Here is a 16,788-nt window from a genome sequence, read left to right as displayed (position 1 = left end):
AGCAAATTGCTTGCCACTTGTTTATATTTGAGTCTTTAAGTCATTCAGTAAACATGTGGTTGCACAGAGCCACAAGTGATCAGAAGCAAGGAGTGTTGGGGTGCCTGGGTGGCTCACTCGGTTGAGCGTCCAGCTTCAGCTCAGGTTGTGATCTCCCAGTTCATGAGTTCAAGCCCTGCATGGGGCGCTGATGTCCTCGCAGTGTCCGCTTCAGATCCTGTCCCCATCTCTCTGCCTCTCCCCCACTCACACTCTCTGTCTTTCTCAAAAATAAACAAACATTAAAAAAAAGAAGAAGAAACAGGGACTTGGTACCCTTCCACAAAAGCAGGTGTATACATTCACACCCGCAATATCAGAAAGCATGCCTACGTAGACAACCACATGAGATCAGGGCCCTGCACTCAAGATGAAGTAAAAATTAACAAGAGAGGACCAAGTATGTTTAACTGCGTCTTCCAACAAACGCTCCCCACCAAAAAAGTTTTCCGTCATCAGAAGACATGTTTAGAAAATGATCTCACGCATAACAATCTAAATGGGTCTTGTAGACAGAGTGCTGAACTGCAGATCTAAAAACAGAAAGCCAATGGCCACCTTACAGAGAGCGTGGCAAAACGATGAAACCCCACGTAACTTTTCCTTTGGGTTCGTAGTAGTTTTGTTCTTTGTCAAGCCTCTGATTGTTAGTGTGAGAGAGTACAGTATGATTTGCGTGGATCATTTTTTTGTGGTTTATAATGCATCTTTAGGCTTTTGGCTTTTGGCTCTGTCCTCCACAGCTGGACACTTAACCTTCTCATATACACCACTTTTCTCTGTTAAGTGGGTGAAATAATGCATCTCTTCCCAGATTGCAGGGAGTCCTAGAGATAATGCACATAATACAGCCAGCATAGTGCCTGTCATAGTACGTGCTCAATAAATGGAAGCCTTTGCTAAGAGCATTTTAGTAAGACTTCATCCCCTGCCTGTTTCTGTTCTCTAAATATTATATTCTGATTTACCAGACACGTAAAATGTTACTAACTTTTCTTTTTGATGCTTTATCCACTTGTAAAATGAGGCTAGCAGGCCAAAAAGCATATTTAATCAGAGATAAAAATTACATTTGTAAACTGGATCCACTTGAGAGAAAGACAGCATGAGCTGCATCCTTGGTACTTTAGTAGAAATAAAGTGTTGCCTTGGGAATAAAGTTTCTCCTCATTTATATAATATAAAATATTCTTCTCTAAGACTTAGTGTATTCACAAAGCCTTTCTTTATTACTAAGTGATTGTTAAAATAATAAAAACCTGTGGCAGAGAAATAAACCATGAGACTATGCATTTGTGGCTTCATAGAAAGATCCCCCGAAGAAAACCCAAAAGTCCAGAAATCAAAGAGCAAAAGAAATAAATAGCTCAAAAATAGATTTTTATGTATATTTCCTCTTCATTTGCTTCACTGTTCCTTAGGTAAGGACTCATTGATTAGAGAAATTTATTCAGAAATACCTTTTTTTTTTTTTTTGGTAACTATGTGTTGCCAGATTGCTATCTGCATAAATATCCTTATGTGAGTAGTTTGTAGAAACTGATGGTTATAATAACGGAAAGAAACTCAGTAACGAAATTATTTTGTAGTCAGGATTCTCATGATGTCAAAAAGATTCTCTTCTATATTTATGATTCATAAAAGCATTTGAACCCTTCAAAATACACCCAGTATTTTAATTTCATAAAAACCATTTCCAATACATTCAGAACTCTTTCTAAAAAAATAATTTTAAAATATGAAGAAATAAAATTGATATATTAAAAGATTGGGGGACTTGAAAATCAGAAGACAGAGTCTGTGTTTCATACTGTTTAAATGAAATTTACAGACAACTAAAGGGAATTTTCCACCTTATCTAGCTTAAATAAGAGGACAAAAGGGTGGATAGTCCAGACTACAAGCAGTGACCTATAAGATTAAAAAGAAGTCTCTTTGTCGCAATTTTATCATCACTTGTAAGTGATAAAGTGCCAAACGACAGGCTTGTGGCAGTTGCAATGCATTTTCTTCGAGGCAGTAAAATCATCAACAAGGTGTCTGTATATGTGCAGCCCTGCTTGAATATGAAAGCAATTTTCCAAAGCCCTGTAGCTTAATTCTATTGTTTTCGTCAAGAACGAATATTCTAGATCACATTTTCAGTGACTGATTGTAATAGACACAGCTTGAAAAATGGATGAGAAAGCTCCCCAAATGATTCCCGGACAAGAGTCCAATACAATCAGCAGCAATATTTGCATTTATCTAAAAAGAGATTAAATGCTAGCAGAACTGCTCTGCACTTGTCTGCATATCATCCTCGTGTGCTTTTTCTATTAAAGTAAGGATAGGGCAAGATTGGAGTAGAGCAAAGGATTTAAATTAAATAAACCTAAAAGTTCAAGGGGATGTTATATAGTAAAAAAAAAATGGATACCCACGTTAGACTAAAATATTTTTGAAGAAATATTTTATTATTTAAAAAAATAAAATATAAAAGTAAAAATGTCACTCAAAATATGAATGCCATTCAATTATATCACTTTTAACAACTTCATTTTAGGCTAACTTTTCAAGTGTAAGGCAAATCCAAAGTTGGAAAATATTAGCATGCCGTCTCTGAGCATGTAATCCAGTTATGACCAAAGGTGATTTTAATTATTTAGATTCTCAATAGCTTTTATGGATAATTTTATAGCCAATAATTACTTGTGTGGCAATGTTGCTTTTATGTGTGAAGAAATAAGCAGGTTGTCATGGGTCAAAAATGAATAGCTCTCTCTGCTCTTTGGTACCATTGAGTGTGATTGGGTAAGTTCATCCTTTGGAGGTTTTCTTATCCTTGGAAGGATCTTTCTGCTGGTTGTGCCACAGGGGGGTGTACATAAATGATAATCTCATATCAGAACTTAATGATATTCATTTTACAACATGCATATGTGTGTATACTTAAGAAATTAGCAGGGGTACTTCAGTGGTTGTTTCTGAGACACCCAGGAGATAGCAAATGACAGGGAAATTTAAAAAGATAGTAGTACCCAGGGGGGAAAGGAATCAGAGATTGTGGATGGCCCAACAATTTGAATTCAAATACTTTGGAATAAAGTAGGAGGAAAATAGTAGTATAAAATTCTCAGCAAATAATGTTTCAGTTAATTGTGTTTTTAGACACACTGTAAGAAAGTCCTTACTTCATTCCTTAATTCTGAAGATGTTTCTAACACGAAAAGTTTTGTTTCATTAATTAGCAGAGTAAGTGGGATAGTTCCATTATTCATTCGCTCTATGAAGATTTAAGGTATTGAAGAAGGCTCATTCCACACTTTAAATGTCATTGTAAAAATTCTATAAATGGAGAGGGAAAAAGGTATAGAAGATTGGGTTTAATGTAGATAGACCTAGACCACATTTAAAACGTAGATTATGTCATAAATCCCGAGTATTATCTTATGTTTTGGAGATTTGCTTTCTAATTTTTAAAAGCAGCATTGTTCTTGTTCATTAGAAATTCCTATCTTTCAAGATTTCACTTAACTAGAAAAACATGATATGGAGAGATAAGCATCTTGGATCTTAGGAAATGCTAGACTAATCACAGATTTGAAAATTCTGGCTCACATAAGTAATAGGAAATAATGATGAAGCTAAAACAATAGTCACGCTTTTTCAAGACACTGTAAAAAAAAAAAAAAAACATGAGATCTCTGTCTTTAAAAATTTTTATAAGCAGTTTGGGGCACCTGGGTGGCTCAGTCCGTTAAGCATCTGACTTCACCTCAGGTCATGGCCTCGCAGTCTGTGAGTTCAAGCCCCGCATTGGGCTCTGTGCTGACCGCTCAGAGCCTGGAGCCTGCTTCGGATTCTGTGTCCCCTCTCTCTCTGCGCCTCCCTCACTTGCACTCTGTCTCTCTCTGTCTCTCAAATATAAATAAACATTAAATTTTTTTTTAATTTTTATAAGTAATTAGGCAGTAGCCTGGCTAGAATAATTTAGCAAATTTTGGTCCTATAAAGAAAAGGTAGAGCAGAGGAACCTACTATAAGTACTTTTTACATTCAACTCTATGAGTCTATCCTTTATACAACAGAATTTAAATGCCTTTTGGGGGCAAGTTGGAAATACATCTAAATTCTCCATTATTTCCCCGATCCTATACTGATTCCTCATTCCCACTCTAATTCTGTTAAGAGAAATCCACATTAAAATGTACTGCACAAGTTGAAAAGGAGTCTGTAGGTCATTTTGTCTTTCATCTTCGTTTTACAGAAAAAGAAAATGAGGTGTACAGAAATCAAGTGATTTGTTCAAGACCACACAAGTAATTCCTTCTACAGCAAGTAGCAGAACCCAAATCTTTCTCTGCTTAGTGCCTGAATCTTTCATATTTAACAAGGAAAGCAGTGGTGGTTCTGAGTTAGTCTGTGACCAAACTACAAATAATAGTTGAGGCAAAATCTATAAAAATATCCCTGTATTACTGTTGGTGGGAATGTAAATTGGTGCAGCCCCTCTGGAAAACAGTGTGGAGGTTCCTCAAAAAATTAAAAATAGACCTACCCTATGACCCAGCAATAGCACTGCTAGGAATTTACCCAAGGGATACAGGAGTACTGATGCATAGGGGCACTTGTACCCCAATGTTTATAGCAGCACTCTCCACAATAGCCAAATTATGGAAAGAGCCTAAATGTCCATCAACTGATGAATGGATAAAGAAATTGTGGTTTATATACACAATGGAGTACTACGTGGCAATGAGAAAGAACAAAATATGGCCCTTTGTAGCAACGTGGATGGAACTGAAGAGTGTGATGCTAAGTGAAATAAGCCATACAGAGAAAGACAGATACCATATGTTTTCACTCTTATGTGGATCCTGAGAAACTTAACAGAAACCCATGGGGGAGGGGAAGGGAAAGTAAAAAAAAGGAGGTTAGAGTGGGAGAGAGCCAAAGCATAGGAAACTGTTAAAAACTGAGAACAAACTGAGGGTTGATGGGGGGTGGGAGGGAGGGGAGGGTGGGTGATGTGTATTGAGGAGGGCACCTTTTGGGATGAGCACTGGGTGTTGTATGGAAACCAATTTGACAATAAGCTTCATATATTAAAAAAAAAGAACAATAATATAGTTTTAATAAGTGAAAAAAAAATCCCTGTATTATGGGACATACACTCCTTTACATTATGACTTTTTTATCCGCCCCCCCATCCACATATCTCTCACCTCATGAATAAGGCCACATATCCCATTTTGTTCTAAATAGATAATTCTAGAGGATTTGTTTCTCTGAAACCATAAGTTAGACCACACCCTAGAAGATAAGTAAATGAATGTCATTCCTGGTGCGGGAAATGCATTAAAACTTTAAACTGGGGTGTGGAAGGGTTTATTTTTCTCTGGTTTAAATGTTCTAATGTAGAACTTGCTAGCCTGTATTTATTTTAGTTCATTAGAAGCCAAAAGTTATTTTAATTGATTTGATGTAATATATTAGTCCTCAGAGTTTAAGAAATAGTGTAAAAAGATAAACTAGATCAATTGTAAATTAATATGCCATGTCAACAAATATATGTGCATTTTTTTAATTTACCGGTTGGTAGACGTAGGATTTCAAAAACTAAGATGTTGAGTGTAAGAGCAACTTCCCAGAATTTCACAACCTGAAATGAAATATTTCATTTAGTACTATTAATAAATCTGGAATTATAAGGAGGCAGAGACTTTCTGTATAACATTATGCCCTAGATAGGAGTTTGCATGTCTAACTGTTGAGCCATATGATAAATACACATTGTTAACCTCTATACATGAAAGGTGTTTTCAGAGAAAACATAATTTCTATGAAAAAGATCAGACTTATGGTGGGGTGAAATGAGTCAATAGAAAATAACTGTGAAGGAAAAGCATTTCTGGAATGCCAGCATAAGGACATTAGGAAATCTACTTCTTCATAAAATTAATGAAAACCCTGGGGGAAATGGTCAAAATCAACTATTTTAGGACTCTGAAAATTAACCAAAGTCTTTCAATGATCCAAGGAGTATTTATTAAAACAAACAAACAAACAAAAAATCTGAAGCTCAGTAAGTACAGTGAGCTTGTGGCATTTTAATTTCTTTTTTAAATATCTTCCTCCATAGTTCCAAAATCACCCTGAAGTCCAGCAGCTTTGCAACTATGCTGAGAATACAAGTAGCCCAGTGGCCACTAAAGGAAGCTAAACAAATTTGACTCTTTCCCCAAAAGCCCCATTTCCACATAATTAACACTAATCAGCAAGGACTGGAAAGTCCTTGGAAAGGGAACACGCATTTACAGAGCTCGTCTCTATTTGACCCAAATCAGGGATCACTCAGTGAGGAAAATCCCATCCCTAAATTGTTAGTCCAAAACAAAGACATTGTTTAATATACCAAGTAGCTACCTGAGGTGATGATACCTGTTGGGGTAACAGTAGTCTGGCCAAAAACCTTAAAAGGAAAATATAGTTAATAAGATATGCATAAGGGGCAAGCTTCATTATATTTCTTAGGATTTAGAGTGCTATAAGAATGTGCAAGGAACACATGAGAAAGCCTCGGCTTTCTCTCGGCTTTGGCTGACCTTGATGCTCTGCACAAACAGTAGGTGAAGGCTAAGGCAGAGCTATAAAGTGCCTGCATGCTCAGGGCATGCCATGAAACAAGCACAGAGACCCTCATCAAAATATGGCAGACTTACTGGCTGAATAAATTTAAGTAAACCTCTGTCCAGCCATTACCTGACCATTCAGGCAAGAGATACTACAATAACTGCACACCTTACAAAATTAGTCCAGGAAAGTCACTAAACAAACAGTAGCAGCAACAAAACTCTAGAGAAAAAAAGTGAATCTGATTCCTCAGTATTTACATTATGTCCATAATTCAACAAAACTTAGGAGACGTACACAGACATACACATACACTTTCTTGTACATACAAGAAAGTACAAAAGTAGATAGGAGGAAAAAAACAGTCAACAGAAACGGTGCCTGTGGGGCTCCTGGGTGGCTCAGTTGGTTAAGCGTCCAACTCTTGATTGTGACTCAGATCACGATCTCCCAGTTTGTGGGATCAAGCCCCACATCAGGCTCCATGCTGACATCATGGAGCCTGCTTGGGATTCTGTCTCTCCCTCTCTCTCCTCCCTTCCCCTGCTTGTGCTCTCTCACCCTCTGTCAAAAAATAAACTTAAAGAATAAATTAAAAAATAAATTGTGCCAGAGGAAATTCAGATATTGGGCTTATTAAGAGAAAGACATTAAATCAGCTGGTATAAACATTATCAAAGAATTAAAAGAAACAGTATCTAAATAATTAATTAAGTTATGAGGACAATGTTTCGCCAATAGATAAAATCAACTAAGAGAGAGAATCTAAACCAAAAAAGAAAGAAATTCTAGAGTTAAAAATTATAATCACTAACCAAAAAATTTACCAGAGGGGCTCATCAGCAGGTTTGAGCTGAAGGAAGAATCATCAAACCTAAAGATAAGTCAGTTCAGACTATCCAGTCTAAGGAACAGGGAAAAAAACCAAACAAACAAAAAAACAAAACCACAGCCTCAAAGACATGTGGGGATACTATCAAGTGTATCAGTGTACCCATTATGAGAGTCCCAGAAGGAGAAAAGAGAGAAAAATGAGCATAAGGGTGATTTGAAGAAATCATGGCTGAAAACTTCACAAACTCAAACATTCGCTAAAAATCTAGGAAGCTCAACAAACTGAAATAAACTCAGAGATCCATGCCTACACACATCATGGCCAATGTGTTGAGTGGCCAAGTAGAGACAGAATCTTGAGAGAATCAAGAGAAAAAAAAAAAAGATTTACTATCAGTAATATTTACAACTCAAATTTCATCAGAAACAATGGAGACCAGAAGGCAGTGGGCTGCCAGAGAGTTCTGGAAGGCATAACTGTCAACCAGGAATCCCACATCTAGAAAACCATCCTTTAAAAAAAAAAAAAAGTCAGAGAAAGACAAATATCCTATGGCTTCACTCCTATGAGGACTTTAAGAGACAAAACAGATGCACAAAAGGGAAGGGAAACCAATTATAAAAACAGGGAGAGGGGCAAAACATAAGAGACTCATAAATATGGAGAAGAAAACTGAGGGTTACTGGAGAGGTTGTGGGAGGGGGGATGGGCTAAATGGGTAAGGGGCACTAAGGAATCTACTCCTGAAATCATTGTTGCACTATATGCTAACTAATTTGTATGTAAATTATTAAAAACAAATTTTTAAAGGCAAAATTGGAGAAATTCAGACATTTCCAAATACACAGAAAACTGGGAGAACTTGTCATTGTCGTACCTGCCCTACTAGAAATATTAAAAGGAGTCCCTCAGAATGAAATGAAAAGATACTGAAGAGCAATGTTAATTTGTACAAAGAAATAAAAATCACTAGTAAAGTAACTACATAGGTAAATATAAAAGAATGTAAATACATTTTGTTTGCAACTCTTTCCTGTATGATTGAAGAAACAGCTGTATAAAACTATTTGTAAAACTGTGTTGAGGGGCTCATAATGTATGGAGATCCAAGCTGTATAATAATAATAGCACAGAAGGTGTGGGGAAAAGCCATAGCTCTCTTAGAGCAAAGTTTTTCTACACTGAAGTTAAATTGGTATCAATATAAACTAGATTGTTTTAAATTTAAATGTTAATTTGAATCCTCAGGAAAAACACTAAGAAAATAACTCAAAAATACAATCAAAGACATAATTAGAAAATTAAAATAGTAGTCTAGAAAATATTTAGTACAGAAGAAAGAATGGGAAAACAGGAAAAAAGACATAAGACATTTAGAAAATAATTAGCAAAATAGCAGATGTAAATTCTACTTTATCAGTAATTATATTAAATTAAATGGGTTAGTTGCTCTAATTAAAAGGCAGAGGTTAGAGGGATTGATAAAGTATATATCTACAAGAAACAGTTTAGATTCAAAGACATAAATAGATTAACAGTAAAAGGATATATATAGATATATAGATATATATATGAAACAATAAACTAAAAAGGAATTAGAGTAACTATATTAATATCACACAAAATGGGCTTTCAGATAAATTATTACTAAAAACAAAGTAGGCTATTTTATAATGAAAAAAGTTCAATCCATTAGGAAGGCATGACAATTGTAAATATATATGCACCTAACCAGAGAGCCCCAGAATACATGAATCAAAAACTGATGTAATTAAAAAGGAAAATAGAAAATTTAACAATACTTGGAGGCTTCACTGCTCCACTTTCATTAATGGATAAGACAACGAAGCAGAAGATAAACAACAACAAGAAAAATTGAACAGCACCATGTGTCAGCTTGACTTCACAGACATATGTACTCAATAACAGAATAGATATTTTTTCAAGTGTCCATAGAAGTTTCTCTATAATTTGCCATAAGTTATGCCTTAAAACAAGCCTCAATAAATTTAAAAAATTGAAATCATACAATACATGTTCTATAACAACAATGGAATAAAATTAGAAATCAGTAACATTTGGAAATTCACAAGTTAGTGGAACTTAATACACGCTTAAATAACCAATGAATCAAAGAAGAAACCACAATACAAATATTAAAATACTTTTCAATAATGAACATTAATATACAACACCAACATTTATGGATGAAGCTAAACAATGCTTAGAGAAAAACTGATAGCTGTAAATGCCATATTTTTTAAGAACTCAAATATATCTTATCTTACACCTTTAAAAACTAGAAAATTAAGAGCCAACTAAATCCAAAACAAGTGGAATAAATTAAATGATAAAAAGTAGAACAGAAATAAATGAAATCAAGAAAAAAAACACAACAGAGAAAATTGATGAAACCAAAGCTGGTTCTTTGAAAAGATAAATAAAAATTACACATTTTAGTTGACCTTACAGAAATACGAAAGATTATAAACTAAAAATAATCTTAGGTAAATAAATAATCTAGATGAAATGGACAAATTTCTAGAAATAAATAAACTATTAAAACTGGCTCATGAAACAAACTGAGGGTTGATGGGGGGTGGAAGGGAGGGTAGGGTGGGTGATGGGCATTGAGGAAGGCACCTTTTGGGATGAGTACTGGGTGTTGTATGGAAACCAATTTGACAGTAAATTTCATATATTAAATAAATAAATAAATAAATAAATAAATAAATAAATAAACATTAAAAAAAACTGGCTCATGAAGAAATAGAAAAATTTTATAGACCTATGACAAGTAAAGAGACTGGATTAATAATTTAAAAACTTCCTGCAAAAAAAAAGCTCAGGCGCAAATGGCTTACTGAAGAATTCTACAAAATATACAAAGAGTCAACACTAATTTTTCTTTTTTTTTAACACTAATTTTTCATAAACTCTTCAAAAATATAAAAGAATAGGGAACACTTCCCAACTAATTGTATAAAGCCAGTATTAACTAACTCTGAGACTGAACCAGAGGAAACATCACAAGAAAACTATAAACCAATGTCCCTTATGAATACAGATGAAAAACTGCTTAACAAAATACTACCAAACTGAATTCAGCATCCTATAACAAGGATTCTACACCATACCGGGTGGGATTTATCCCAGGAATGTAAGGTTGGTTTAATGTCAAAAATTCACTTAATGTACCACACTATATCAATAGCATAAAGGATTCAAAAAAATTATCTCAAAGAATACAAAAATAGAAAAATAAAACCATTTGTTGAAAACTACCAACAAACTAGGAAATAGGCATTGATTAAAAAAAAAAAAAAAAAAAAAACAAATAAAATCACACTTAATGGTGAAGGATTCAATGTTTACCCCCAACATCAGAAACAGGATGTCTACTCTCACTCTATCAGCTCAATGTTATAATGCAGTTTCTATCCAGGGAAATTAGGTAAGAAAAAGAAAAGATATCCATATTGGAAATGAAGAAGTAAAATTATTTCTATGCATAGAGCATATGATCTGATATATAGAAAATCCTAAGGAATCCACAGAGACACTGTTAGAAATAAAAAAAAAAATTAACAAGTTTTCAGGATACGAGATCAATTGGCTATACTAGAAACAAATAACCCAAAAATGAATTAAGGAAACAATTCCATTTCAATAGCATCAAAAAGAATAAAATGAATAAATTTAACAAAAGAAGTGTAAGACTTGTACACTGAAAACCATAAAACAAAGAAAATTTAAAGACTTAAATAAATGCAAAGAAATCTCATGTTCACAGATAACAAGACAACATTCTTACTATGACAATATTCCCCAAACTGACTTACAGATTCAGTATATTTCATATTAAAATCCTAGCTGTCTCTTTTAAAGAAATTGACAAAGTGATCCTAAAATTCATTTGAAAATGCAAGAGATGTAGGAGTCCAAACGTTCTTGAAAAAGAACAAAGCTGGAGAAATTAAATTTCCTGATTTCAGAACTTACTACAAAACTACGGTAATCAAGACAGTCTGGTACTGGCATGTAGATATTCATGTAGTTCAATGGAATGGTATTGAGAGTGTAGAGGTAAACTCTTAAATTTCTGGTCGCTTGATTTTCAAAACTGGGTGTTAAGATAAATCAATAGGTAAAGAGTAATCTTCAGCAATGGTATTGGGACAACTGGCTATTCACATGCTAAAGAATGAAGCTTGATCCTACTTCACATCATACACAAAAATTAATTCAAATTGATAAACTTAAATGTAAATTTTTAAGCACTAGGATGAGACTATGATTTCTTAAATATGAAACCAAAAGCATGAGGAAGAAAAGAAAAAATAGATAAATTGGACTGTGTCAAAATTTAAAGCATTTATGCTTCAAATGACGCTATCAAGAAACTAAAAAGACAACTCACAAAATGAGAAAATATCTGCAAATCATATACCCAATAAGGGATTTCTTTTCCTATTTTTAAAACTGGAAGTTTGTATCCTTTGGCCATCTTCACTCGTTTTGCCCACCACTTACCCTCTGCCTCTGAAAACGACCAGTCTATTCTCTGTATCTATAAGCTCATTTTTGGTTTTGTTGTTGTTGTTGTTGTTGTTGTTGTTGTTGTTGTTGTTGTTTTTAGATTCCACATATAAGTGAGACCAAATGATATTTGTCTTTCTCTGACTTATTTCACTTAGCATAAGGCCCTCAAGTTTCATCCATGTTGTCACAAATGGCAAGATTTCCTTTTTCATAGGTGAACAATATGCCATTGTGTATCTAATACCACAATTTCTTTATTCATGCATTTATGAATGAACCCTGAAGTTGTTTCCTTCCCTATCTTGGCTGTTATAAATAATGCTGCAATAAACATGTAATGCGTATATCTCTTGGAATTACTATTTTCATTTTCTTCAGATGGATACCCAGAAATGGAATTGCTGGGTCACATTTTAATTTGTTGAAAAAACCTCTATACTGTTTTCCATAGTGGCTGCCCCAGTTTATTTTCTCATCAACAGTGCACAAGTGTCCCCTTTTCTCCACATCCCCACCAACACTTGTAACTTCTTTCTTCTCTTTTTGATACTAGCCATCCTGACACGTATGAGGTGGTAGTTTCCTGTGGTTTTGTTTTGCATTTTCCTGATGATAATATTGCACATCTTATCATGTGTCTGTTGGTCATCTATATGTCCTCTTTAGAAAAATGTCTATTCAGATCTTCTGCCCATCGTTTAGATTGTTTTTTTGCTGTTGAGTTCTGTGAGTTCTTTATATATTTTGGATATTAACCCCCTGTCAGATATATAATTTGCAAATATTTTCTCCCATTTAGTAGGTTGCCTTTTCATTTTGTTGATTATTTTCTTTGCTTCAAACAGGCTTTTAATTTGATATAGTCCCACTTGTTTATTTTTGTTTGTGCTGCCTTTGCTTTTGGTGTCAAATCCAAAGAATCATCATCAAGACCAATGGAAAAGAGCATATCACCTATATTTTCTTCTAAGAGTTTTATGGTTTCGGGTGAATGTTCAAGTCTTTAATCCATTTTGAGTTCATTTTTGATGTAGTGCAACTAAGCCAAGTTAGTGGTCCAGTTTCATTTTTTGCATGTAGCTGTCCAGTTTTCCCATTACCATTTACTGAAGAGACTGTCCTTTCCCTATTATATATTCTTTGGTCTTTGTCATAAATTAATTGACCATATATGCATGGGTTTATTTCTGAGCTCTCTATTCTGTGCCATTGATCTATGTGTCTGCCCTTCTGCCAGTGCTACCCAGTTGTGGTCACTATATCTCTGTAACATAGTTTGAAATCGGGGACCATGATGTCTCCAGCTTTGTTCTTCATGCTTAAGATTGTTTTGACTATTAAGGAATTTTGTGGTTCCATACAAATTTTAGGGCTGTTCTGTTTCTGTAAAAAAATGACATTGGAATGTCAATAGGGATTGCATTAATTCTATAGATTATTTTGGGTAGCATGGACCTTTTAGCAATATCAGTTCTTCTAAGATGTGAGCATGAAATATCTTTAAATTTATTTGCGTCTTCAGTTTCTTTCATTAGTGTCATAATATTCAGTGTACAAGTCTTTCACCACCTTGACTAAATTTTGTCCTAGGTATCTTATTCTTTTTGATAAAACTGACAAATTTTACATAGCCACAATATGTAAAGAACTGCTAAAACTCAATAATAAAAAGGAGGGATAATCCAATTAAAAATTGGGCAAAGGGTTTGAGTAGGTTTTTCTCTAAAAAAGCCCTACAGTGGAAAACAAACACATGAAAAGATGCTAACGATGTTAGTAATTAGGTAATAAAAATCAGAACAACAATGACATTGCTCTCCACACCTATTGGGATGGCTATAATCAAAAAGAGATAATAACAAGTGTTGGCCAGGATGTGGAGAAGTTGGAGCCCTCATAATTTGCTGGTGAAATTATAAAATTGGCCAGCCACTTTGGAAAATGGTTTGACAGTTTCTTAAAATGCTAAACATTGAGTTACTATTTGACCTAGGATTTCACGTCTAGGTGTATATCCAAGAGAAATAAAAATATAATACATCCACGCAAAAACTTGTGCCTGGGTGTTTATAGCAGCATCATTATTAGTAGCCAAAAGTGGAACAACCTAAATCAACTGATATATGTGTTATATGTGGTATAGTCATCCCATGAAATATAATACCCCATTAAAGTGGAATGAGACAGCAGGTACATGATACAACATGGATAAACTTTGAAAACAGTATTCTAATTGATAGAGGTCTGTCACAAAAGACTGTACATTCATGATTCCATTTATTTGAAATGTCTAGAAAAAGCAAATCCATAAGTATAGAAAGTAGCTTAGTGGTGGCCAAAGGGAAGGGAGAAGGGGGAAAGGAGAGTGATTGCTAATGGTTGTGGGATTTCTTTTAGGGGTGATGTAAAGAAGTGATAGTCATACAACTATGTGAATGAACTGAAAACACTGAATTATGTACTTTAAAGTGGTTATGAATTGTATTTCAATAAAGCTGGTATTTAAAAAAAGACTTTTAAAAAATTCCACCTCATAGCTAAGACCTAAATGTAAACAAAAACAAAAAGTAAATCAGGAAGTGAGAAATTTTCAATGTCAATAAAAGACATGATCACCCCAAAAATGATAAGATATAAGAAAAATATAATACAACATAATATAGTACAATACAATATAAATAGGATATAATGATATGATATGAGAATACTAGACTAGAGTATGATGTGATGTGACATGTCTCTAGGGTAGATGTTGAAAACGTAGCTAGGAAAAGGTCACACCAACTGGCTTGGAAATTGATCTCATAACCAGTGTTCTGGGAATCAGAGAGGTGAGACAATTATCTCGTTTGTCTTCTGCCTTACTCCAATTCTTTTTCTTGGTGTTATCATGGGATGAACCTATCCAGAACTACCAATCATTCTTTGGTGAAAGCTAGGTCTTAAGAAGTGAACCATGTTGGGCTAGAAGCATAAGCCTTGGACTACCCTCCATTGTAGGACATGCCTTCAAACTCATCAGCTAGCACTTATTTTTTTTTCTTAAATATTTATTTATTTTTGAGAGAGAGAGAGAGAGAGAGAGACAAAGTGTGAATAGGGGAGGGACAGAGAAAGAGGGAGACACAGAATTTAAAACAGGCTCCAGGCTGTCAGCTGTCAGCATAGAGCCCGACGCGGGGCTTGAACTCACGAACCGTGAGATCATGACCTGAGCTGAAGTTGGACGCTTAACCGACTGAGCCAGCCAGGTGCGCCATCTAGCACTTATTTTTTTTAATGACATGCAACAGTAATATTAGAGTCTACTTAAAATACTTTTCTTTTTTTCATTTCTGTGACTTATTCATTTCATAGCTGGAACCCTGTATCTTCCAGTTCGTTCATCCATTTCACTCCCCGCTCCATCCTCCTCCCCTTTGGCAACTATCCATTTGTTCTTTGTATTTATGGATCCGTTTCTGTTTGTTTGTTCATTCTAAAATGACTTTGGTATTTAATTTCTTTATACATATAAGCAAATATACATACACATAATTGAGAATACCTCATGCTCATGCATATGTTCCATATATACATAATTTTACATAAATGCACAAGCATGAGTATACACATGCCTGTTTCAAGTGTAATTCCTTGCTTGGTTCTTCCTTCCCTTATGCTTCCCTCTTCACTGACATCAAATACCTTCCCCCACATAATCCATGTTAAAAGTCTAATATTATTCATATTTTTTCTGTTACTGTAATCCTATGTGGTTATGTTTAGTCACACACTGGGGATTATCTTGGTTTTTAAAAATGAAGTCATGGTGCACTGCTTTTCTACATCTTGATTTTCATTCTAAAATACCTTGTGAAAATTCTTCCAAGATATCTGATACAGCTTTAATTCATTCTTTCAAAGCTGCATAATAGTCGTGTCCATTCTGGGACTGTGCTGTAGCATATTCAGTCATTATCTCACTTTGGGGACGTTCATTTTGCTGCTGCTTTTTTCCTACTATGAAAAATGCTATGGTAAACAGCTCCTAGCTTTAGAAATATATGGCCTTTGTATGTTTTTGTTTCTAAAGCATAAATTCCCAGGAATAAAATGAATATATGTATCTGTATATACACATATATAATTTTATATACATGTAAAAGCCAATGGATGTTTCCAGAAAAACTAATACTTTATATCTCTATCTCAATGTATACATGTATACTTTTCCCACATCCCCACTGATAACAGGGACTGTAGTTCTTTTTTCATTTTTCCTATGTCTTTGTTATCTATTAAATTAGTTAATCTTTCATCCTTTACAAATTTACAAAGAAAGTTACCAGATTGCTTAACCAAAAAGGGAGAAGATTCGTTATTCAATTATACAAAATTATCAAGACATTTTTTTCCCTTTATCTCCCTCAGCATTCCCTCCTTCTTCTTAACTTTATTCTCAGGTTGGCTCTCCCCTTTCCCTCACAAGATGGTGGCCAGCAACTCCTAGGGCTACCTTCTTTCAGGTTGAGATCCCACAAGAAAGAAACAATTCAGTTTTAGCATTCCCAGCCTTGCGGTTTTATTTTTGTATTTGAGAGAGAGGGAGAACGTGAGTGGGGGAGAGATACAGAGGGAGAGAAAGAGAATCTCAAGTAGGCTCCATGCTCAGTGCAGAGGCCAACATGGGGCTGCATCCCATAACCCTGGCATCATGACCTGAGCCAAAATCAAGAGTTGGAAGCTCAACTGACCGGGCCACCCAGGTGCCCCAC

The sequence above is a fragment of the Panthera uncia genome, chromosome B4 (assembly GCF_023721935.1).
Source record: "Panthera uncia isolate 11264 chromosome B4, Puncia_PCG_1.0, whole genome shotgun sequence".
Classification (NCBI taxonomy): Eukaryota; Metazoa; Chordata; class Mammalia; order Carnivora; family Felidae; genus Panthera; species Panthera uncia.
Note: the sequence above shows the minus strand (reverse complement) of the source record.